We start from the raw sequence: 24,664 nt of genomic DNA on the forward strand, positions 1-24,664 counted from the left end.
GAACGGGATAAAAGCATAATACAACGTATTTGAAGGTTTACAATATATTTTATGTAAGTTATAAATATTTTAATTAAATATTTTAATTAACTAACCAATGCAACTTTTCTAAGTCTGTATGTACTTTCTAAGTATATCTTAGACACCATTGGCTGTGTTTCGGATGGCACGTTAAACTGTAGGTCCCGGCTGTCATTGAACATCCTTGGCAGTCGTTACGGGTAGTCAGAAGCCAGTAAGTCTGACACCAGTCTAACCAAGGGGTATCGGGTTGCCCGGGTAACTGGGTTGAGGAGGTCAGATAGGCAGTCGCTTCTTGTAAAGCACTGGTACTCAGCTGAATCCGGTTAGACTGGAAGCTGACCCCAACATGATTGGGAAAAAGGCTCGGAGGATGATGAATTAACTAAGTAATTGCAAAATCAGTTCTGCTTTGAAAACTGGATGTTTTTTTTTGAGGTATTACAAATAAATGCTAAAGTAACTTTGCCTCACGCCAATGCTACTAGACCGATTAAAAGTTTGGTACACATACGAAACAGCAAAGTCCTTTTGGTGTGAAATCATCAAATGACTGGTACTACTGCAGGTACGGCGTGAGGGACATTCAGTCTCGTATTGACTAAATCCCACTGTTCCTTCCTCAGCCTTTTATATACCAGGGTCGCAGCACAGTGCAGAGCCTAAGAAAGAACTTCTTTTAACAGGGTACTGGAAGAATATCCCTCTTGGTGAAATTGTGGATGGTGGTCTACAAACACAATTTTGAGGAGTGTTTCCAAAATTATACCGACGCCCAAATAAGTACAGTATATGCAAGGGCCTGTATACATTAGCATAAACATACAAACAGCAATAACGATTAGTTTTCAGTGAGGTTTCACGCACCAGGCTTTTAACTGTTAATGGTACGAATAGGCTTAGGTATATATACAGTAAGAGTAAAGTGGAGTCGAGGTTAATGAGTTACCTTGGCGGAATTGATTTGGTTAAGATTATTTTGTTTGTATAGAAAATAATTTTATTTTAATATCGGTGTAATTGGGCCAATGAGAAAATATTATTAAAAAATATTAACTAGAATTTTAATAACCATTTTTCTAATACTATTTTCTTTATGTTGTAAATGGAAAAATTTAACAACCCCATTACGACGCGTTTTGTGTCTATCTTCGTAGGTACATTAAAAAATATTTGTTTTCTCTCTATATAAACAAAAATGACTTTCCTGTGGGCAAATAAGGTCCATTATGAAGCATATAAATATGTAATAAATTCTTGTAAACAACAAAGTAATTGGAATACTTGCCAATCAAAGAAGGACTCAACACAAAAGTATTTAGGTAACTATTACACGTATCTTTAAACCAGAATTTGGCAACATTTTCCCTTCATTATATTGTAAACTTGTCTGCATTTAAAGCTTTCCGCTTAAATCGCTGCAGCGGATTAATTCCCGACGACCACGCCATCTTCCGCATTGAAACAAATGAATGGGCTTACGCGTTATATCCTTGTACCAAAAACGGTCCTTTCTGGACATTGTAATACTGGACTGTCTAGCAAAATAATATAGAATTGCTGTTGCAAGTTGTACTGTGTAAACTGCAAACTTTTAGTCGGCCGATAGTTGGTTTGTACTACCATTCATCTTCATACAGACTTATGCCCATAAGTCTGTATGAAGATGAATGGTAGTACGCACATTACAAAGATCAGGTATTTAGCCGGTATCAGACCAACTGAACGTGGACGTCCTATGGCTGAGATGATGATGATGATGAGACCGACTGAAAACTGTGATAGGAATCAAGATTTCCTTGAAAAAAATTGGCCAACTATCGGGTCAACTGTCGTCCGACGTTTTAGTCTGCAGTATGTTGGTACGCTAAACGAAATTTGAGTTTAATTTGAAAAGTGCTACTTTTGCTTTTCCGGATTTCGGTCCAAAAATCCTTTTAGAACACGAGGAGAATGTTGTATTTAGAAAATTAAGTTTGCGCTTGGCCAAACGTTGTTTGGTGTGCAAACCGTTTAAATTATTTTGCAGTGAAATTCTCTGACCACTGTTTTTTGCAGGCATTGTTAGGAGTTAAAAGTGGATAATCTCACAGACGACTATCATCTGCTTAACCCTTTCTCTACTGAAACTTAAAACCTAACCAGATGCAGTTGAGTAACAGAGTTCTACATATGTAGCGATTACCTATCTGACTTCCTCGACCAAGTTCCTCGGGCAACCCGACTATTCGACAGACTGGATGTCAGGTTTTTTGTCTTTTGACTCGTAATATTATGACAGCCGGAAAAGTGCCATCCAAAATACGGGTAAAATTGTCTTGGAAGAGTTAGTCACCCATCCACGGACCAACCTCGCCAAGCGTTCCTTAACCGAATCATACAAACAGTATACTACATTAAATACAAAAAACTTTTGTATGTAACTAAGAGAATGCTATTAAGGACATGGAGTGCATTATACAAGATGTTGCCAAAATTGATATTGCTCGCAACGTTTGCGTCATAACCGTAAGGTTTTATTATTATTAGTTTTATTTACATAATACCTGCTGGTTTGCTCTATTCGATATTACGTTCAGATTGGCACGTATACGTATTGTTTCTGTGTGGTAATGTTACTTGTATTTATTTATTTAATTTATTTAACACTTTTGTACACATAGAACACAAACAATAATAAATAATAGGAAAAAATTGTACAAGGGCACAGCTTATCTCTAATGAAATTTCTTCCAGCAGGCCCGTTATGGGAGAGTTAGAAATAGAAGAGATAGGTACAGATAGACAGTGTAAAAAGAAAGAAGATATAACCAATATAACTTTATACAATATACTAACATAAACTACTTAAATACATATATATATATATAAATATAAAATAAATACTATATACATCTATGACAGAGAGGAAAGATAGTGTTCTTTCAACTTGCGTTTAAACACAGCAACAGTCTGGCAGCTCCTCACCTCAGGCGGCAACTTATTCCACAGCCGTACAGCGTGCACGGTGAAGGAGTAGGAGTAGAAGTCAGTGGTGTGGGAAGGGAATTTAAGAAGGGATTTGAGATGTGTCCTGCAGGACGCATCAGGTGAGCGAAGAAAGGAGAAACGTTCCCGCAGGTACGAAGGAGATTTAGGATTAAAGAGGAAGGAAGGAAGGAGATTTAGGATGTACTTAGTTCTGTTTTGCATTTTAATGAATGGAGAAGTAAATAGGTGTTTGATTAAAAAAAAAAAACAGTTCCGTTTTTTTAAATTAAAGGATCGCGAAAGGCTGAGCATAAAATTTATAAAAAAAGACTGGGAGTGGAAGTTATTTTTTTTCAGTTTTTTAAAAATGTTTTTCAAGTTCATGCTGAAGGGATCGTGATATTAATATAATTAATGTATCTATACATTAGTTGTATGAAGATATCGTTGAAGTCAACTAACAAACCATGTATATAAGCATGAAGAAATCGACAAAAGTCGACTGCCAAGAAAATATGGCTGTATCTCACCCTTAACAAAATTACCTTTTGTTATAAAACTCGTACCTTCGAGAACAAAAGTACCTATAACTTAATCAATTACGTAATTATCTGTATAACACTTTCTTCCCTTTTTCCTTAACGCCCTTCAAAGGTTTTGGCAAAATATTTTTGTATTAAAATATTGGTTGCTAAAAGAAATATTTACTTTACTTTGTGGAGCGTATGAAACTGTAAAAATATTTTGCGAAGTTTGATTTTTTGTCGAAATTATATTATTGCCTACGTAATTTAATTAACAATGTTACAGTTTGTGGTTTTATTTTAAGGGTGGATGGTTTATATTTTTTTTATGTTTTGGTTTTAGTATTCGATCATCTTCTATGGGGGGAGAAGGGATTAGTTACCCTTGTACCACTAGTCTCGGCTGGAAAGACACCGAATTTACTGCTCCAATCGTAAGGTGGAAAAGCCTTAAGTGAACCTTAGCCTTATGTGTTTTGAGGTATAACAGGATGGCGTTATCATCATCTTCTTGTATTCAGTCCTTTCAGTGATACTTTAGTTTATTAATGTGCGACTCTAATGTATTATACTTACCAACAGCAGAAATGTTTTATGCCAATTATTTGCCAATAATTTTGACGACCTCTATGGCGCAATGGTCACCAAGCCGGACTGCCGAATCTGAGGTCCTGGGTTCGATTCCCGGTTCGGTCGACGTTTGTGTGATGAGCATGCTTGTTGATCGTGGTCTGGGTGTTACAATATGTATTTATAAATATGTACTAGCTGTTGCCCGCAACTTCGTCTGCGTGGGCAATATAGAATAGTCAAAATACTACTTATCCCGCAGGTGCATTCTTTCACGTGACAGTATAATTAGGATTAGCACTTAGCAGTCGCATAGATTCATTGATCAAGGTTGTGTTGTGGATGTGACCATTTATCTAAACAAAAGAAGTAAAGTTTGTGACGTTGTGAATATCTCTGGATCTAGTCAGCCAATTTGGAAAATTATTACGTATGGTGCGTAAGTAATTTTCACAGGAAACAGTTATAATCTATGTCTATATGCTTTGAGTCTGACAAAGCTGTCATTTGTACATTTTCTGCAGCTGCTGCGACTAATCAGAAGCCAGAAAGTCTGTCAGTCTTACCATGGATATCGGCTTGTGTAGTTGACTGGATTGAAGATAGGTAGATAGGTAGTCGCTCCAAGCAAAATATTGGTACTCAAACAGATTCGGTGACTGGAAGCCAACACCAACATAGTTGGGGAATAGCTGGATGGATGATAAAATGAGTCATCATCATCAGCAGGCGCATAGGGTAGGATAGTTTCACTACTGGGGAGAAACACTTGTATGACGGGGATTTTCTGTGCACTTACTCACTATGGTAAGGCTGACCCCACATTAGGCGTGCGCGATCCTCGGGCGTGTGAGTAGCGCGGGCGTCGCGAGCACGCTGCATGAACGTCGCGTTTTGCTGCCCTGCGGCATGTGTGAAGAGTGCAAGCGACGCGCTCGCGGCGAGCACGCGGCGCTCGAGTTGCGTTCTTACCCCTTCGCCTGCTATCCCCGCCGCCCGCTAAACGCCTTAGCAGTTAAACGTCAAGGAGAGCGGCGCGTGCGCGCCGCGAGCACGCTGTAGGTAAATGCCGCAGGGCAGCAAAACGCGACGTTCATGCAGCGTGCTCGCGACGCCCGCGCTACTCACACGCCCGAGGATCGCGCACGCCTAATGTGGGGGAGGCCTAAGCCGGGACTCCACCGAAATGTTTGCATTAGTTCACGAATAGGCAAAATGTACGTATCTGTGAGAGTCCACTTCATGTTTTGGTACTTGAAACCTGCAGTTTTGCCAAGATTTTCAAAATGTACGCTTGCAATTTGTCATTTCTTGGTGGAGCCAGCAAATCGAAAGGAACATAAGTGTTGTATACTGTGCGTCACTACCGCACACCGGGAAAATTTCGCTCTTGCGGAGGACGTTTATATACCATATTTTGTGTCACCCAGGACGACAGTAAGTATCCACCGAAACGCTTTCAAAGATCTGATGAACGAACAAATCAGACCTGACTTGGTCACCTGGGGCCAATCAGAGCTCTATGAAGCGATCATATGCTTTGGCTCCTACTGTTATTGTGGTTTCTGAAAATTTAATCACCTCATTCAACGATGAATGTAATTCTGATGGTACTATTAAGAACACTTGCTTAGCGCAGAAGCTGACGTTGGCAGGTCGACTCTTTTGACTTCTCGAATAGGATACCATTGGTTTTTGTGCAATGCACACCTGCAATGCATGCTGGATTAGGATAGGATACAGGTGGATAGGATTTGCAACAGAGAACAATTATGTCTTTGTGATTGAATGACATCAAACGTAGTTTTATATAAAAGGTGTTTTTTTAGACTTGGCTCGGGTCTTACTGAGACTGTTCGTAATCGTGACCAGTGTATTTGCGATCAGAAGTTGAAAGTAAGCATGTCTCTGGTATGCGACGCGCAATTTGTACGTTTTCAGACGCATAAAGCATTTTACGTGTGTATGGTATTAAATCGAGAAAGCTCCCATTTCTTATCTGCACTTTGTATCTGGGCTTGTTCTTAAAGCTACAGAATCCTACATTACCTACCTACCTCACGCTTAGCAGCGCTTGCGAGAGACAGATACTCCTTTCTTCTAGGATTAAGTTAACATATTTTGCATCAGAAAAAATAATGGAGGTCTACTTAATACTACTCACTCAAAGTAATTTGTTTTAAGGCCACCACATTAGTGGAAGATAAGCTAAACTATGTTTATGAAAAAATCCTGATATAAACTCCATCTGTAACTTTAAATGATAATTAATTGTTATACTAAAGTCATCATTTTTGACATAATATTCAAAAAATAATTTAGATGGCACCGTTTTAAATTTGGCTGAGAACTATTATTTTCCTTTCATCAAGGTAATAATTATAATTGGATTTTATGTGGCTCGGCAAACTGACAAACACTATTGAAATGTCTATCGAAAAATTACACTACGTGTTAAAATATGGTGAATTACGGAAAATACACAACTCCATCTGTTGAAATAATAATCCTCTATAAAGAATGTATGGTAATTTATTGTACATTTACCACCTCGCTCCTTTGACAAATTTTATGTATTTTATTTAACACAGATTACCACAGATGGAGCTACTTTAACCTTGGCTAAACACAATTTTCATTTTTTTTTTCTTCCGAATATACTTATGAAGGTGTGATTTTCTGTGTAAAGGTTAATAATAGGCCGATCAACTAATATAAGTACAACATTCAAATGTACAGTTTTGACAAACAGATTGCGTGTCGTAATATTTTACATCTTGAATTCACAAAATTAATCATATCTTTTGATAGAGTGAATCGATTTCGATGAAACAAAAACTAAGTAATACCCCAAGTTACGTAGAATTTTTGTATGTAAGCATTGTCTGCATTGAATTCGTAGATTTTACGTGAATCCCGAACAAACAAACAGATAAACAGACAAACAGACAAAAATGACAAAAATGATGGAAATGGGTTCTGTTAGTTATCCTTTAACATGCTGGCTATTTTTTTTGCCAATTTCTTCAATGTACAAAAATTACTTTTCTACAGATTTATTATATGTATAGAGTATAGATATGTGTAGCTATATGTAGTTTATCAGTTGTGTTAGCACCCATAACACAAGTTAATTAATAACTTACCATGGGGCTAACCAACCGTGTGTGAAAAGGTGTCCCGACATTATTTATTTATTATTATTTATTAATTCAATGTCCCCGCAATCACCCAGTTAAACAAGCCAACAAACCTCTAGAAATGTTTAAAATATAAATAATTGACATATTTAAAGTGATATTAAACTGAAATAAAAACCCGACTAAGTAACTACCGAATAAACAAAATTTAATAAAACTCAATTTATCTGACACGCAGTCCCTTTAAAGTGCTTATCGCTTAAATTCTAAATTATGCCTGTGAAAACCTAATTTTGTTTAGAAGAGCTTGCATTTTTAAACAATTCTAATCTCATTTACATTAATAAAGTTGGAATCATGTGAAGGGATATCTTAGGCACTTTGGACCCTCGTTGAGCGTAATAAGGTCCCATAATTGGGGTTCTACCAAAATTTTGTTCTTTTTTTTTCTCTCACAAAAATGTATAGTCGTTTTACGCATAAATGAACAATACAGTTGCTTTAATGTTTCGGATATGAAAATGAATTGTAAAATTAAAATTAATGGATCGTTCAAAATGATAGGCGTATGGAACAAAGAGATTTTATGAGTTAATTAACGGGAAGGAGATTAAATGATGGGATTTGAAAATCTTTGGAATGACCATGGGTTCAACGTTGTCTTTTTTTCTAATAAAAACCCAAAAGAGATTGAAATATGACAGAGCTCGCTCATATTAAAAATCCAACGATGAAAACCTTTATTATCAAGGTTTATGCAATTGTCCCGTAATCGTTGAAATAAAAGATGATCTTCAGTGAAAAATTCACTCATCAAAGAGAAGAAGATTATTTTTTTCTTTGATTTTATTGAAACAGTTAAAACTTTTGATTTAATTGATAAAAGTATTCACTAACCAAGTAGGACTTAAACATATAATACTAAGTATACCTACCCCTATTGCCACTTACGCATAACCTAAGATAACTCTAGATCGGAAAATACTGTCTATAACTATAAGGTTAGCATAGCATAGCAAGCATAGCATAGGAAAGCATTTTCGCAAATTCTAAAAACAAATTGCTCTCAGGCAATGATTAACCAAAATAACAGAACCAAGCATGAATACAAAATGGACACCCCACCATTTGTACCGCAAATCGTAATTTTAAAGTCTCCACAATTTGCTTTGGACATAAAATAGTTTTGTTTGTTGTTTGCTGTCACGACAAAAACCGGTTATTACGCGAGTAGATTCGGTTAATAGGGTTAAGGAAGATAAATAGTGGAGTCACAAAGCAAACATACGGAAAAGGCTTATTCATAGTTCACGCCAGCTACATAAGAAATATCAATAAGGAACTATCAACAGAGGATAGATCGGGGGTAACTCGTATGAAAAACGAAAATATAATTTCGGTGGGTAACATATTCGAATAAGTAGAAGCATAGGCTATAGGACTGAAGAGGATGGATAGGATTTCAATAAAATAGTTAGATCTTCCAAACAAAATTATAATTATTATCCAAGGAAAACATAAAAAAGGTAAAATTGAGAACTGCCTCCTTGGTATGTCGCGGTTAAAAATATCAAAAATGCAGATTCCTCCCAAACAATTTACGTCATGGCTTCGACGCGATAACAGCATCTTTTATTGTAATTAATAACGCGGTACACAACTTTAACGATTGATGGATATTGTTTAAGGAATGCCTACGAGGTACACAATGACGTCAGGGCAGATAAGAGTAGAAGAAAAAGACATACTGCATTTTCTCCTAATAAAAGGATTATGAAAGTAATGTACAGGATTTTACTAAAATATTTAAATCTTCAAAACTAATGATATTATTGTTATCCAACAATAGGGTCGAATTGAGAACTTCCTCTTTATTTAGAAGTCGGTAAAAAATATCAAAATGCAGATTCCTCCCAAACAATTTACGTCATGGTTTCCTCGCGATAACAGCATCTTCTATTGTAATTAATAACGCGGTATACAACTTTAATGATTGATAGTTATTTCTTGATGAATGCTACCTATAAAATGATGTCAGAAAATTGTAGAAGAAAAAGACATACTGCACCTACTTCCAAAAAAAGGATGATGAAGGTGATTTGTAGAACTTTACTAAAATATTTAAATCTTCCAAAAGAAATAATTATTATTATCCAACAAAAAATAACATAGAGTCTTACGTGCACCTCGTTCTTTTTGAAGTCGATTAAAAATATCAAAATGCAGATTCCTCCCATACAATTCACGTCATGGTTTCCCCGCGATAACAGCATCTTCTATTGTAATTAATAACGCGGTACACAACTTTAACGATTGATGAATATTGTTCAAAAAAATGGTTCCCACAAAATGACGTCAGAACAGAGAAGAGTAGAAGAAAAAGACATACTGCATCTACTCCCAATAAAAGGATATTGAAAGTGATGTATAGGATTTTACTAAAATAGTTATTTATTGCAAACAAAATAAATATTATCCAGCTAAAATATCAAAATGCAGATTATAACCAATTTTGCGTCCCTCAAAAATATACAAAAAAACCGTCTCGTATTGATAATTTCGTCTTTTTTTGAAGTCGGTTAAAAATATCAAAATGCAGATTCCTCCCAAACAATTTACGTCATGGTTTCCCCGTGATAACAGCATCTTCTATTGTAATTAATAACGCGGTACGCAACTTTAACGATTGATGGATATCGTTCAAATAAATAGTTCCCACAAAATGACTTCAGAACAGAGAAGAGTAGAAGAAAAAGACATACTGCATCTACTCCCAATAAAAGGATGATGAAAGTGATGTATAGGATTTTACTAAGATAGTTAAATCTTGCAAGTAAAATAATTATTATTATCCAGAAAAACTATCAAAATGCAGATTATAACCAATTTTGCGTCCCTCGAAAATATATAAAAAAACTGTCTCGTATTGATAATTTCCTCTTTTTTGAAATCGGTTAAAAATATCAAAATTTAGATTCCTTCCAAACAATTTTCGTCACGGTTTCCCCGCGATAACAGCATCTTCTATTGTAATTAATAACGCGGTACGCAACTTTAACGATTGATGGTTATTGTTGGAAGTTTATATTGTCTTATGATGTCAGTTTCCAGGTTCTGGCTATTAGCAAGATTGATGCAGCCGCTATGCAAAAATGTTTAGAGAAAAATTGCGGAAGTTTGGTTCAATGGGTGTTTTTTTTTTTCGTTGTGAAGAGGTATTTGCTGTTGTGTATTTTGTTTTGTAATTAATGCTTACTTAAAGTTAGAAACAGTTTTGTCAATATGTTCTGGTAATTGTCTGTCCATGAAGTTCTAGGTACGATTCTTGGATTTTGTCAAGACTTCAAATTGTACATTAAATTGTTTGTAGTATCTAAGTTGTATATACATAGTGTTTACGAAACAAACTGAGATTTTATAAACTGTAGTCTTGTGAATAAAACTGTATTGCAGAAAATTTGCCGCATAGCCAGTTTTTTTATGCAGTAAATGATGGTAATTAATCTTAAATTAAGACAGAAAATGAGTATACACTCAAATAATGAAGGGCCTCAAATAGTTTTTGCAATAGAACTATTTAATAAAATAAAATAACAAATTATACTTAAACTACGTTCCGAACAGTATTCTTTGAACATTTTCATTGAAATTATTGAAACGGAAAAACTTCAAATAGGTACTTACAGGATGAATCGTTTTCTGTTAGATTTTCTTTGAGTCGAACAAAAAAAGGTTTTAGTTAGAATAAAACAGTTTTACGCGCTCAGAGGAAATACGTGAATTAGAAAAACGTACTATGAATTTTAGTTATAATTCTAGTCACATATTTTTGCCACTCTGAAGTTAGCTACTAATCACGGCTGACTCCGGAACAGGGACGTTATACGATGAAAACTGTAATATAAACCGAAAGTTACATCTTCGGTTTATAATACAGTTTTCTAATAATAAAAAGTAATTTTGCGACTACATAAAAGACAAAAAGTTATTTATTCAAACTTTTTGAAGGTCAATTATACAAAATGCAGCCTCCAAAAATAATAATTAGCTTATGTAAAAACTACCTATCAATATTTATAGTAGTAAAAATAAAATATTTATACCTACTGACCCAAATTCAGTGCTGTGCAGTGTATAACATAATAAAGTCTGTTCTCACCTTAACCTCGAAAGTATTATTGGATCAGTAAAACTGACGAAAACATGTTTTCTCTTAAAACTGTTTCAAGTTATAAAAGATTCCACGTTCCATTCATTTTACTATTGTTTAGTTTCGTTGTAAATAGGACCACTTAGTTTTAATTAAATTGTGATTAGTCATTATATCGAGGGATTTTAGTTTTTATGAAGGGATTTGAAAGAGACAATTTGTTAGAATAAAAATCTTTGAATATAAAACTATTAAGTATGCGTTTTTTAGAAACTATTTCACCAACCAACAGAAACTGTAATAATTTGTAAAAGCCTACAAATATGCATCTTTTCTGGTATTGTAAGTGTACTTGGGCGACGGTAATCGCTTTCCATCAAGTGATCCGTATACTCATTTGCTCCCAGATAAAAAAGAAGCCAGGTAGTAGTCCATTTTTTTTTCCCGCAAGTTAAATGTGATACACCATTTTAAAAAATCTGTTCAAATAAGATCTTTTCTTTTTCAATCTCACCAACTAAAAGTGTAGAAGTAATTTTTATTTTACTATCGTAGACGTTCAAAGGATTTATCGGCCGTCAGGAAACCGTGAACCGTTGGAAGAAAGTCCTCGTTTTGCGAAAAATAAAGTATTTTTATACCCTATAGTTAGGTTTAGGTATAGGAATGGGTACTAGTTTTATGTTAGAGAAAGGGTATTGATGGTAGACGTTAACCTAGATCTGTTTTGATGTTATTGCCAGTAATAACTATAGTGTTACAGTAGTTTTCTGAGCCGTGAAAGTCGTTTGACGACTAGTTGATGCAGACGGTTCGTTTTAAAAAATCCAACCATGGATTAATCTCAAATTTGTAAATAAACTTTTCAAAATATGTGTTTATTTGTGCAAAAAAGTGAGTGATTCTAGACAAGATTCGCTCAGTGTATCAGTTATCTAAAATCCATTGTACAAGTTGCTTAGTTTGAGAATATTGCCGGTGAGTGAAAGTGTGGATTTATTATAACAGTGCAGGGCTAGCTTAGTTATTCCCTAATACAGAATAGTTGTAACTAATAGCGTTTATGTAGCTGATTTGCAATAGAAATCTTAGAAATCCTTATTAAAAGAGTAAATTCTGATTGACTTACAATGAGCAACACTCTCTGCGCTGGTGGGCCCAACCAGCCGGCGGGCCCACCTGGTCTCCTGTAGTGACGCCCCTTCTAGAAGTCGCTGCAGGCACCTGGAATTGAAAACATCACTTGTTTAGTAAAATTGGAGTACTTTTTGCAATTACAGGTACTTTGAGAGGAGCTGTTGCGACAGGTTAAAATATTTATGTTTAGGTAATGTTAATAAGTAATATTATCCTTTGCGTTACCTACTTGCGACATTATAAAAGTTACATACTTGTCAACGTCAAAGGCTGTGAAGGAATTCATCGTTTAAAAACCGTCTGAAAGTCTAACGCGCATTTCTTATTTGGATGAGATGAGGCCTGTGCATTGTAGCAGGACTATGGACACCTTAAAGGTAATTGGTTAGTTAGATTATTATTTTTTAAGCCCACTTTTCATGATACAATAACTAACACAAAATAATATAATCATTGCTTCCCAACCACTATAACGCAGTAACCGAAAATAATTTAAAAGCCTTTGCATGAAATTAAAACCAGAAAAAAAATACCACACTAGTTCATGACTCACACAAAGATTTAAAAAAACCTACACTACGTAACGAATGGAAAAAAATAACTAAAAGAATTTTCTGTTTAACTAAAATGATCTGAAACAAACATTTTACGACTGTGTAACGTTCGTGGATGGCCACTCTTGTGCGGGATGGGGTCGCCAGATGTTCACATCTTGGAGGACAAAAATACTAGAAAAAATGTTTTAGAAAATGTTGTTTCTTGAAAATTCAGATACGTGAAATCTTTGCACATAAGGACAGTGTTGCTTTAACAGACGATAGTTACTAGACTGTCAAGTACTGTTAGGCTTTTTTGCATCTTTCTTCGAATTCATATGAACCAATCGCTACCTGCTTAACTTTTTAAGAAAATTGATATCCATTCTAAGTTTTATCAAAGTGCGCAAAAATTCCTCTGGAAACATGTGTAATGTAATCATCAGAGAGAGCAATCCTATCAACTCCATATATTTGAGGCTCACATACCTCACCGAATTCTACCTCAATTTTTCTTTCCTCAAACAAGGCAATGTTACAAAAATATGCCAAATTGAATATCTCCAAAAACACCTGACACCTAGTCTGCCTAGTGAATGTCTCGCTTTATTTCTTTTGTCGTCTATCTCAGCTTCCAGCCTGTGGCGAGTGGCAAAATGCCAACGAGTGTTGCAGCTCAACTTATAAGCTAAAGCGGATTTTGCCTAACTAATTACGAACGACAGCTGGTGGGCAATTTTTTGGATCCAAACTTTGGTCCAGTGTTCGTATTTTAAATAGGTGTGGATGAAAGTTGTCTGCCTTTTTTGCTGGGTTTTGCATGTGCATCAGTGGATTTTAATTTTGTTCTACAAAATATAACAATCAAAATTATTATGGGAAATTGTAACACGTTTACCGATACCCTAATATGTAGGTATCATGTACAAAGATTGACATATCAGAGCAAATATGCAAACTGAAAAAAAAATGCGCAAAAAAGGGATATGGACACTCCATGTGTTTTAAATGGTCGATCATTAATGAGAAATTGTTTTGCTTTTAGTATTATTCTTATTAAAATTTTGTCTAATCGCTCATATTTTTACACTTGAATATAATATTCATTTGTGGTTGATATAATCGTATTATATTAGTTGGCGTGTGAATTATGCGGGTTGAAAAACCAGCTGGCACACATACATGGTGTTCTTTTTTGTTTCCACTGCTTCTTAGTTAAAGAAATAATTTACTGCAGTTCTGCAGTTTGAAAATGCTGACTTATATTTTTATTTCTTATTTTATGGTCAAAACATAATTCAGTAGTTGACAATAAGTCAAATTCAATACTTTTATTGGACTTTCTAAAACGGTTACTTTCTATTTATCTTGTAGGAAAACGCAAACTAGAACATTAGTGACTAATCACCTCAAGCAATGTAATTATTTTGGCTTTATTATAAACATTTTTGCAATCAAAACGATTTTTCATTATTTTAAAACTTTTACCCAAACTATGTACCTAGATTAATAACAAAATATAATGTCAAACAAAACATCTTTCTCATTGTCTTTGTATAAAGTTACTATTTAAGATGTTATATCTTAAAATAATGAAATACAAAAACGAAAATAGTGACTTTTTGGTAATTTTCTGAAAGCAACATTAAAGGTCAAACCAGTAATGTCAATTAATTAATAGCATGTTATTAAATTCATTATGCGACGTGAACATATTATATTTTTAAGGTCAAGGTCAAAGGTTACGGAAAGGTGATATTAATTTTTGGTACAGGAGGTAACAATTAGGTATATTGTCAGGCTTTGAAATTTTCTTAAATTATTTATATTGTTTTTTAGTTTATAGACCTTTTTGAGAAGTGTTATCGTGATTAAAATATATTTTCAGAAACTGTCCGAAAACTGTAAGTATAATCTTACGCCAAAACGTTAATGACGAAATAAGGAACAAGTTCAACAAATAATTACTGTTATGGGGCACCGAAAGTTTTGTATATATATATATTTATATATAAACAAAACTTTATATTGTATATATATATATACAAAACTTTATATACAAAAATTTATATTGTAGCTATTTTCAAAAGAAAATAGCATTTTTGCCAGAAACGAAAATGAATAGAATAGCATTTTCTGTAAATACCAAAAAACAGAGTCAGGGTGTAAAATCTTTTAAAGAATATTAGGTATATCATTATGAGAACGACATTTTTCTATATTTCGAACCACCAACTTTTCTAAAATTCTTTAAAAAATATTTCGCAAAAAGTCGCATTGCAAAATTGACTGCAAATGTTTTCAGTGATCATTTATATGAAACAATAGTGAAGTTTTCATACAAGTACATGAAACCGCTGGCTTCAAGCCAAAACAGGGTTTGTACGACCTTTTCTGAGCTCATTTTGTTGTTTAGAAAAATCTACACTACCTATCTCGAAATTGTTCTTTTAAAGTTAAAGATAATTTTATTTAAGTTACACACTTTTGTAAAATGTTCTTCTTAAAGTACTTGTATTATTTCATCATCGTCATCATCATCTCAGCCATAGGACGTCCACTGCTGAACATAGGCCTCCCCCTTTGATCTCCATAGATACCTGTTTATTCTAGTATGATATCTTGAAAGTGGGCACGATAATATAAAGTACATCTCGAGGAAACCTGGACCCTACGATGTTTGAAATCACCAACTCGCATTGAGCAAGCGTGGTGATTACCACTCAATCTTTCTCTGTGTGAGAGGCCTGTGCCCAGCAGTGGGGCGATAAAAAGGCTGATGATGATGATGGGCAAAAGATAGTTATGTATTTAAAACATGCACATTGTTTTTGTATGCGTAAGTTCGGGAACGCTAAGCCATACAAAGACAATATGCATTATACATACACGTATGGCTTCGATGGAGATTTCAAGAAATAAAAACACTTGTACCTAGCTTTAACAATTTTGGAAACTGCTTTTTATTTCCAAAATCAGGGCCTTGCCCGCTCCTTTGTTTATAAATCCCTTAATCCCATAAACTCCGTAGTTCTAAAGATTAGCTCGAACAAAAACAGAAAACTTGCGACTTTTAATAGAGTTATAATTAAAACGCCACATTATTTCTCTCTGTAAGACAAAAACACAACAAACTTTGTAAAATACAAGATTTGGGATAATGAATTGGGTCGTAATGCTTTCTTTCTACGTTTTATTATTCCGTTCAATAAGAAGAATGGATATATTGTCAAAGTTTCGTTATAATTTCTTAGAAGAATACTCGGATAGCTTTGAGAACGCTTAATTTATTTCCTAAAAAATATATATTTCCTTTCCACCTAAGGAAATTGATAAAAACTTTTTCATGATGTCATTATTATGACTACTTGACAGTTTTATACTACTTACGGCCAGTTTCTTCATCAAAAGTTAAAGCCAAAGTAAAAGTCAAAGTACCTAATGACTAAAGTTAAAGTAACGGTTAAATTCAATTTTTCTATGAATTTTGCTGTCACTTTAGCCTTGAAAAAACAAATTTGACCGTTACTTTAACTTTAGACATTACTTTAACTTTAACTTTTGATGAAAAAACTGGCCGTATGTAGTATAAAACTGTCTACTTGACGAATCTCCTTTGTATTGAACACCTATGATAAAAATAACCTATTAGGGCAATGATTTAGTTAAAATATGTATGATGTCTTTCTAGCCAATTAGCGGACACGGCAGCTGTTCTTATATAAAGAGATACGCAACTGCACAGAACATATTATTGTCAAATAACACAAAATACTAAGGTAGAGCAAGCGTGGTGATTCATGCTCAATCCTTCTCCGTGTGAGAGGAGGCCGCAATCCAGCAGTGGGACGATAAAAAGGCTGTAACAGTAACAGTAATGTGCCCCGCTATCACGAATTACACACCTTAATACCCAGTATCATTACACAAAAATACAGTAAGATTCTTTGAATTTTTTCTTAAAACATTCTGGTCATAATTTTAACCCCGCACCCACGAAATGGGCCGGCAGAAAATAAAACTGAGAACATAACAAATGTTTTGGGAATTAATAAATCATACTGTAGAGCCCGATTGTGTTTCGTTCTTGATGTAGTACTGCTCCAAATTGAGTTATGGGAAACGTGGATTTTAAGTTTTTTGAAGCGAGAAAAAGGTTGTTTCATACAAAGTATATTAAATTGTGTAAAATAATTAGCTAGCGTATTTACCTGCTTCCCGTGGGAACTTCTTCAAGCACCCCGATAAAATGTCTTCCATGATTTTGATATCTAACACTAAAATATTTTTTTAAATTATAGGATAGACACGTTCAAACAAACAAACTCTTACGCTTTATGATATTAAAAGAATCATCGCCTGTAAAGTTGTTTTCCAAATTTTTAATACAGAATAATTCTTGTAGTTTTGTGGTTTGTTACAGATAGTTAAAAAATGGTTAAGGATATCACTTTAATTGAAACACAAATTGTAATGCCTTTTAAAAACTTAGATAAGTCTTCAAATATTAATAGGTAACTGCGCTTGTCAGTTTTCACCTGCCTGTTCTTTGTCTAACAAGGAAAGCAAGGTCCAAACGGACTGCGTAATGTCGTGTTTATAAATGTTAAAACAACACTGTAGATAATAATAGTGCTTTGTAGATAAGGTTTTTAGAAGAAGAAATAGGGAGGAAAGTGGTGATTTTTACCCGATAGTGCGAAAAGGACGTTTATGTTTTTCGAGCATTTGTAAGTGTAGTGCGTTGACACCTTAAACGGCTCGATTCTTTTCAGCGTGAGAGTTGTTGTAATTTTTTTCTTAGTTGTGAGTTTGACACTGAGTGTCTACACCAAAGTTGAAAAATAGTTTTCATACCAACTCCACCAACAGCTGTTAACAATGAACAATAAAAACGATCCCAAACACTATTAAAACAACAATTAGAAAACAAACCAAATACGGTGCTTAACTAATCCTAATTACTTTTGGGTACATTTTGATACAGTAATCGAGACACGGTAAGTCGAAACTGTAGGGTTGGGACAATGCGAGTAAATTGCTCGGTTGGACACATGTGAGCAATTATTGCTTGCGTGGACACGGTAAGTCGTGTTCAGGTGTGTTGGGCATTAAGATTGCCTCATTAATGAACAAGTCGTTTGTGTTATATTGTATAGTTTGATGATCTGTTTAAGACGGACGAGTTTGAAAAACATGTGCTGAATGAAGTTTGTAATGGATACAACAACACAAACAGACTGACCGACAGACAAACACGTCAAACTTATACCCTCTTTTTCGTCACTATTTAATGATTTTTCGTCACTATTTGATGACAGCTCACTACAAGTAGAGTGGAAGATCAATTGAAACCCGTCCATGTTCTTTCTAAACGCCTTTATGTACCAGAGTTATGATAACTGTTTTGAACAATTTTGTAGCTCAAACTTAAGTAGGTAATCTCTTTACAATTTATCTATATAATGTAGATATAGGAAAGACTTAAAAACATACTAGTCAAGAAAACCTTTCAGTATTCTGTCGTCAAGGGCACATCACCCAAAAAAACAAAAACTAAACAAAAAAAAAAATACCCTGTTAATCTTCCCTGTCTTAGTAAATTAATTCCACAAGACTTAACACGTGCAACGAACCGGATAAAAAATCTTATGGAATTTCCAATTACGTAGATCCTGACGTTAAGTGTATTCACAAGAATTGACGTTTAATAGGCCTGAGCTGAAAATGGCGGGGTCGCGCATACCCCTTGTTGGGGCGAAATGAGAAAATTCTGCTGGGCTGTGATATTTTTAAGTAGCTTTTGTATATATTTTTTGGAAAATCTCTCTTGTTTTTTTATTAAGTTGTTGTTAGTTTGGAGTGAAGTTGATACGTTGAGATTTACAGGTTGATGTTGATATTTTTTTTATTCGAATGGTGCAGTCTTATAATGAGTGTTTATGGTCTAGTAATTGTCTGGTTTATGATGCTTGGTGGGAACGGGCATGAGCTTTTGGCTAAAGTATTACTTTTTGAATTGAAAAATTAAAGCATTTAATTCTTTTAAAATCCTTCTCCGTGTGAGAGAAGACCTGTGCCTAGCAGTTGGACGATAAAAAAGGCTGATGACGACGAAGTATTTAACTGCACGATCTCTTTACATTGACAATTGACTTATCTGAGTACATTATCTGGGTAAATTAATAACCCAAGTCAGGTACCCACAGAACTTTGAATATCAGATAAAATCTCATTAATTGATCTATCGAAAACGTCGTAGCAAATCGGAGGTCCATGGAGAGCAGTCCAAAGTTCGATTCCAGTCACGTACAATTGGGTTGGCACTCACCAACGTTGGATAACTAAGTTTTATGCCCGGCTTTGCCCGCTAATGCCTTTATGCCACTTTGTGGGGCAATGGTATTTGATTTAAGGCCAGCCTAACTTATTTGAGCTAAACTTTTTTGGCTTCAGAGTTAGTGTAGTGATCAGGCTAGGTTTTTTCAGCTTTAGTGACGTTCGTTTTCAGTTTAGTTTCCCTCCGGAGTAGTACCTTCTTTTTGTTGAACATAAGCCAAATTGAAAAAAAAACTGTAACCTCACAAGTCTTGTTTTGAAGATTTCCGTAAGCTAAAGATCTGACTCGTGTCTCGATTTCAAAATTCTTGCTAACTTGCCACTCATTTTCAAAATAGTTTACAGAATATTCTAGCAACAGCGAACTCCTTTGACCGTCATCAAAGCCCATACATTACACCCTTATTTAGCTTCCCAATCTTGCTTTTACAAGTAAACGTTGAAAAGGGCGCCTGAGTCTTAAGCGTAATTTTTCACCGTCTTTGAAACCTGACCGTCAAGGGGGCAACCATTTGTCTTATTCTCCATATTTCCCCCGAGAGAGGGTTTATGTGTTTTTTTTTTTGCGCCAAAAGATTTTTGAGACAACCCTGTATGGGAACTGCGAAATTTTTCATATATGAATGTTTTATATATGACCGATTTTTACGTAAAAACATACCTTTGTTGGCAAACAATCGTGACTGCCGAATCGCGAAGACATTTAACAATACTGCATGAACTACCTAGTGTAAGTTACTTAGACAAAGATCAAGACGAAAAAACCCTATATAAAGATCACTAAATAAATAATAGTAAACTATAAAAAGAAAGACAAAAAATACAGTCTAAATTACAATAAAGCTCACCAGTAACCAATTTGAGGTGCAATGGTCTTCAAAAATACCGCATGATCCCTCTCATATGATTCAAATGAGGCGCAAAGAGGTAATGCTGGTGAAATGGCTACATTTTTTATCACCTATACGAACTATTGCCACATTTAACTGTGGGATCGTTTATTTTGAGAATCTTATCAAATGTGTATGTTGATTAGGTTTATTTGGCTTACAAGGGCTTACCTAAATGATTACTTACTATCTAGTCTGTAGGGCAGAGGATTATCAGTATTGCAATTTAAACATAATACAAAATAACAAGGTTAACACTTCATTGGGATAGGATTATTTCAAATCAATAAATTTTCACAATGATTATAATTAATGTAAAATATTGGTATATTATTATAATGATAAGCAAGAAACATCCCAGACTTAAAATTGCAGCTTGCGGTAGTTAGCAAGTTACTCCGCTTTTCACACTTTCAAAATAATTAAACGATAACAAAAACAAAATTCTGTGTAATCTATACTGTCCAGAAAAGTAGTTTTAAACTATAATACTTATAGAAGAGAAAATTCATGAAATTTCACATCCCGAACTTTAGTTATTCTGAGTAAAAACCGCCACGGTTCGTTTCGTTTAGAGAACAAATTAAAAATTTATTAGTATCAAGGTTTCGTGCGGAAGTTTGTTATTGTTTTGCTAGGAACAAAAGTGTGTGGGTTGGGAAATTTTGGGTAAATACGTATTGTTGCATGAATGAGCGGGTTATTCTTATGAAGAGTTTATTTGAAAGTTTTATAGAACTTTCAGACTAGCTTTTTGGGATTTTCGGCTTTTGTGGCATTAGCGCGCTTTCAAAAATTGACAATTGACAGCTAGGTACTTTTTCAAACGATGTCACCTGGGAACCAATACGCTTAGAAAAACGAAGCATATACGCGCGACAAAATTCACTCGTGTAAAAGCGGACTTATTTGTGGCAAAGTTTATGAATTATACATAAATGTAATTTAGAGTTTAACGCTCTTGCAAAATGGATAAAGCATAAACAAAATGTAGTTCATAATCTAATTAATAGGCATAGATAATTTATAGTGAATGGCTGTCCCTATTTATCTACGCGTAATGAATTTAGAAACTAAGCCAACGTAATTACAATCTAAACGAGCCATATGTTTACACGCCCTGTCAATTAATTATTGATTTCAGTAATAACACTGTTATACTACAGCCTTTATCTGCTCTGTTTTATACTGATTAGTAAGTTTTGTTAGTACGCTTTTTAATGGTAAATAATAGCAATAAGTCATTATCTCCAGAACTTTTTCCCAACTATGTTGGGGTCGGCTTCCAGTCTAACCGGCTGCAGCCGAGTACAAGTGTTTTACAAGGAGCGACTGCCTATATGTCCTCCTCAACCCAGTTACCCGGGCAACCCAATACCCCTTGGTTAGACTGGTTTTATCTCTCGAAAGCGGGTGAGCTACGTGCACATTGTCTTTCTACATATAACTAGCTGACTCGAAAACTACTGAGCGCTCTCCAAAGCTTACCCATACAAAGACAATACATACCTACGTTCATTTACACACACAAGTAAAGTTCACCCGCCTTAGTAAGATAAAATCTGAAGGTACATTTTCTACTTCAGACAATTACTTTCAAAACGCGATCTATCCAAGCGGATTGAACAATGTAGTCTCTTTTTTTACCTAAATCAAATAAAACCTTTTTTCAATGTTCAGTAGTGAAACAGAATTCGAGCTAACAACTTGATATATACAATTGGAACCAGTTTATCACCGTTGTAGCTGTTTATCGGCTCGGAAAATGGTATGTGGCCTTCTGTCTTCGAGATAACGAATGTTACGCCTTTTCTTTCGTAACGGATTGTCTTAGATGAACAGTCACGTTTTTTTTATTTTCATTTTTGATCTTGAGTTGAAGAGTTTTTGATTTTTGAACCCGAATTTAAAATCGACTGTAAGCTATTTGTATGAGTGTAGGTAACGTATATGTATGTCTATGTAGTAGTGAGGTAATATGATTTTTGTCTCATTATATTCGATATATTGGTAGTTCAAATATTTAAATATTTAGAGGCCAATATCACTGACAGTCGTCTATGAAATCGGCAGGTTGCGACAGTAGTTTTCGGTATAAAGCTGAAATTTTCTTGAAACCTACATTTTGTCTAGGCTTGCTGTGGTAGTAATAGTTGCTTCAAAAACCAAAGTCCCAAATAAAATGTTCAATTACGACTCTTTTAACTTTCAATTCGTGATAAACAGCAATTTTATACAAACGATTACTTGATGATAAGAATAGCCCTTCTATATGTGACACTTGGAACATAATAAGCATACAATATACCTGAACATATCTTAAACGGCCAAAAAACTGGCTGTAACAATAACTCGCTCCTGTACCCTGTCAGAATACAATGCAAATGGCCCGTGAAAACTCGGCGATTCTCCCTAACGTGACTATCAATTGTGGGTCGGCAACACTAAAACTTTACTGCTTTTCACTTTTATTTTTATTTTGATAATAATCCGTATGTATGTTGGTCATATGAGCAGTTTATTTTTTAGGCGTTTACGGAAAGGTAGCTGTTCTATCCGAAGGAGAAGTCATTCAGTCAGTTTTCTTAGCCTCGAGAAAATAACTACTCATAAATCATATTTGAGATGGCATATTTTTCACTCAACTGCACCACGTAAGCGTATATATTTTGTATCTCATATTCTATATACGAGTATGTCAATCTACTTGTGTGAGGTAAGCAAGAAAACAAAAAGTTATTCTTCTTCAAACCGTGAACTATATCTATAGTTAGTTACAAAAGTTTCTTCAACACATGAAATCATAGAAAACATAACCTGCCAACAAAACACATTCCCTTACACAATAATATCAATTTTCCCCAAATATATAATACGTTTAGTCCAAACATTTTCTCTCCTACCAATTATCGCTACAGATAAGAACTGGCACCTATTTAGTTAACTATTAATGAACTATAACATTAAGAGAACCTCACAGTTATCTCCTAACTTTGTTTTCGTTGTCTGTCTTTATTATTATATCCTTTGTTTTGTGGGAAAGTTTGTAGGAGTATTTCAATAGCTGGCAATTGAATAACAATAGTGCTTAACGCCTTTTGAAGATGTCTGGTGGTTGTAGTCAAAATACTGCAAGTTTCACAGACTTTTAGGTGGTTGAAATAATCATGTTTGTTAAATAACAAACATGATTATTTCAGAACAGAGGATAATGTATAGACTCACATTAGGTAAGTATATGTAAACTTACCTCTACATACAACTTAATTTATAGATAAAGATCCACCACCACGAGACATCACTTATTTTCTAACTTATAAAACCCATACCACAAGATAGCATTTTTTTGCTAATAATAGCCTTGCCAGTTTAAGATATTGTCATGTAATCACCAGTTAAGCAGCTATTACCGCCTATTGAAATCCGAACGAACATTCCTATTTCCTCAAGTAGCCCGAAAAATGCCCATAAAAAATGTACCATCGACCGCGGTATTTTGATAACGTAGTGATAGGTAGGTATGTTATATCGAAACCAGTGTTGTAACTCGAGATATCGACTTTCCAGCTAATAAAACGAATGTGTGGATTTACAGGGTTTTTTGCAATAACTTTCTTCGCGCGAAATTCTTTTATTGCGACGGTAATTTGTATTTTTTATGATTAGTGCCGAATTTTTCATGTAGTCTATAAGGTTTTTGTGATATCAAGACCTGGCAAGTAATAACTTTAACTGAATTTAGTTGTAAGTGTTTTTTTTCAGAATTTAGGTTTCTATTATTGATGGCAATATCCTTACATTGTTTCTTATTGGAGTAGTGTTAATAAAACAAACTATATACATATGTGTGTTTTTGTATACATATTTTGTAAAGATCAATATTAATAGCTAAATAAAATAGCATATAGCATGACAATTAGTCCAACGAGGTGGACAGACGACCTTATCAAGGTCGCCGGTAGACGCTGGATGCAGGTCGCTTCCAACAGGTATCTGTGGAGATCAAAGGGGGAGGCCTATGTTCAGCAGTGGACGTCCTATGGCTGAGATGATGATGATGATGATGATGACAATTAGTCTGACTCTACATAAAGAATTAAAATAAGCTTTTCCCACTTATGTGATGTGTGAATCAACTATCGTTCTTCATCTTAGTTGCACACGCGATAAGGCGTTTAAAAAACTTAAAATAACTCCTAATAAACAAGTAAAATCTAAGTTATTAGAACTATAGAAATATAGATGGGTAACTTTAGGGCCTCGTTAGGTGGTCTAGGGTATTTTATTACGACTATCCGGAGGGTAGTAAAATAAAATCTGTATTGCTACGAAGCTAGTAGTAAAGTGTTACTTGGGGACTGTTTGTGTTTTGTTGTTTGAATATAAA

The 24,664-nt window shown here is 34.6% G+C and overlaps 1 protein-coding gene across 1 annotated transcript in view; it reads right to left on the reverse strand.

The window, feature by feature from the left end:
* Positions 1-24,664, reverse strand: part of LOC124637281 (RING finger protein nhl-1) — a 101,723-nt gene that overhangs the window by 56,820 nt on the left and 20,239 nt on the right. The window contains exon 3 of the mRNA XM_047173625.1: positions 12,505-12,599. The gene's annotated coding sequence lies outside the window, so the exon portion shown is untranslated. The remainder of the gene's footprint in view (positions 1-12,504; positions 12,600-24,664) is intronic.

Source organism: Helicoverpa zea, chromosome 16 (genome assembly GCF_022581195.2).
Source record: "Helicoverpa zea isolate HzStark_Cry1AcR chromosome 16, ilHelZeax1.1, whole genome shotgun sequence".
Lineage (NCBI taxonomy): Eukaryota > Metazoa > Arthropoda > Insecta > Lepidoptera > Noctuidae > Helicoverpa > Helicoverpa zea.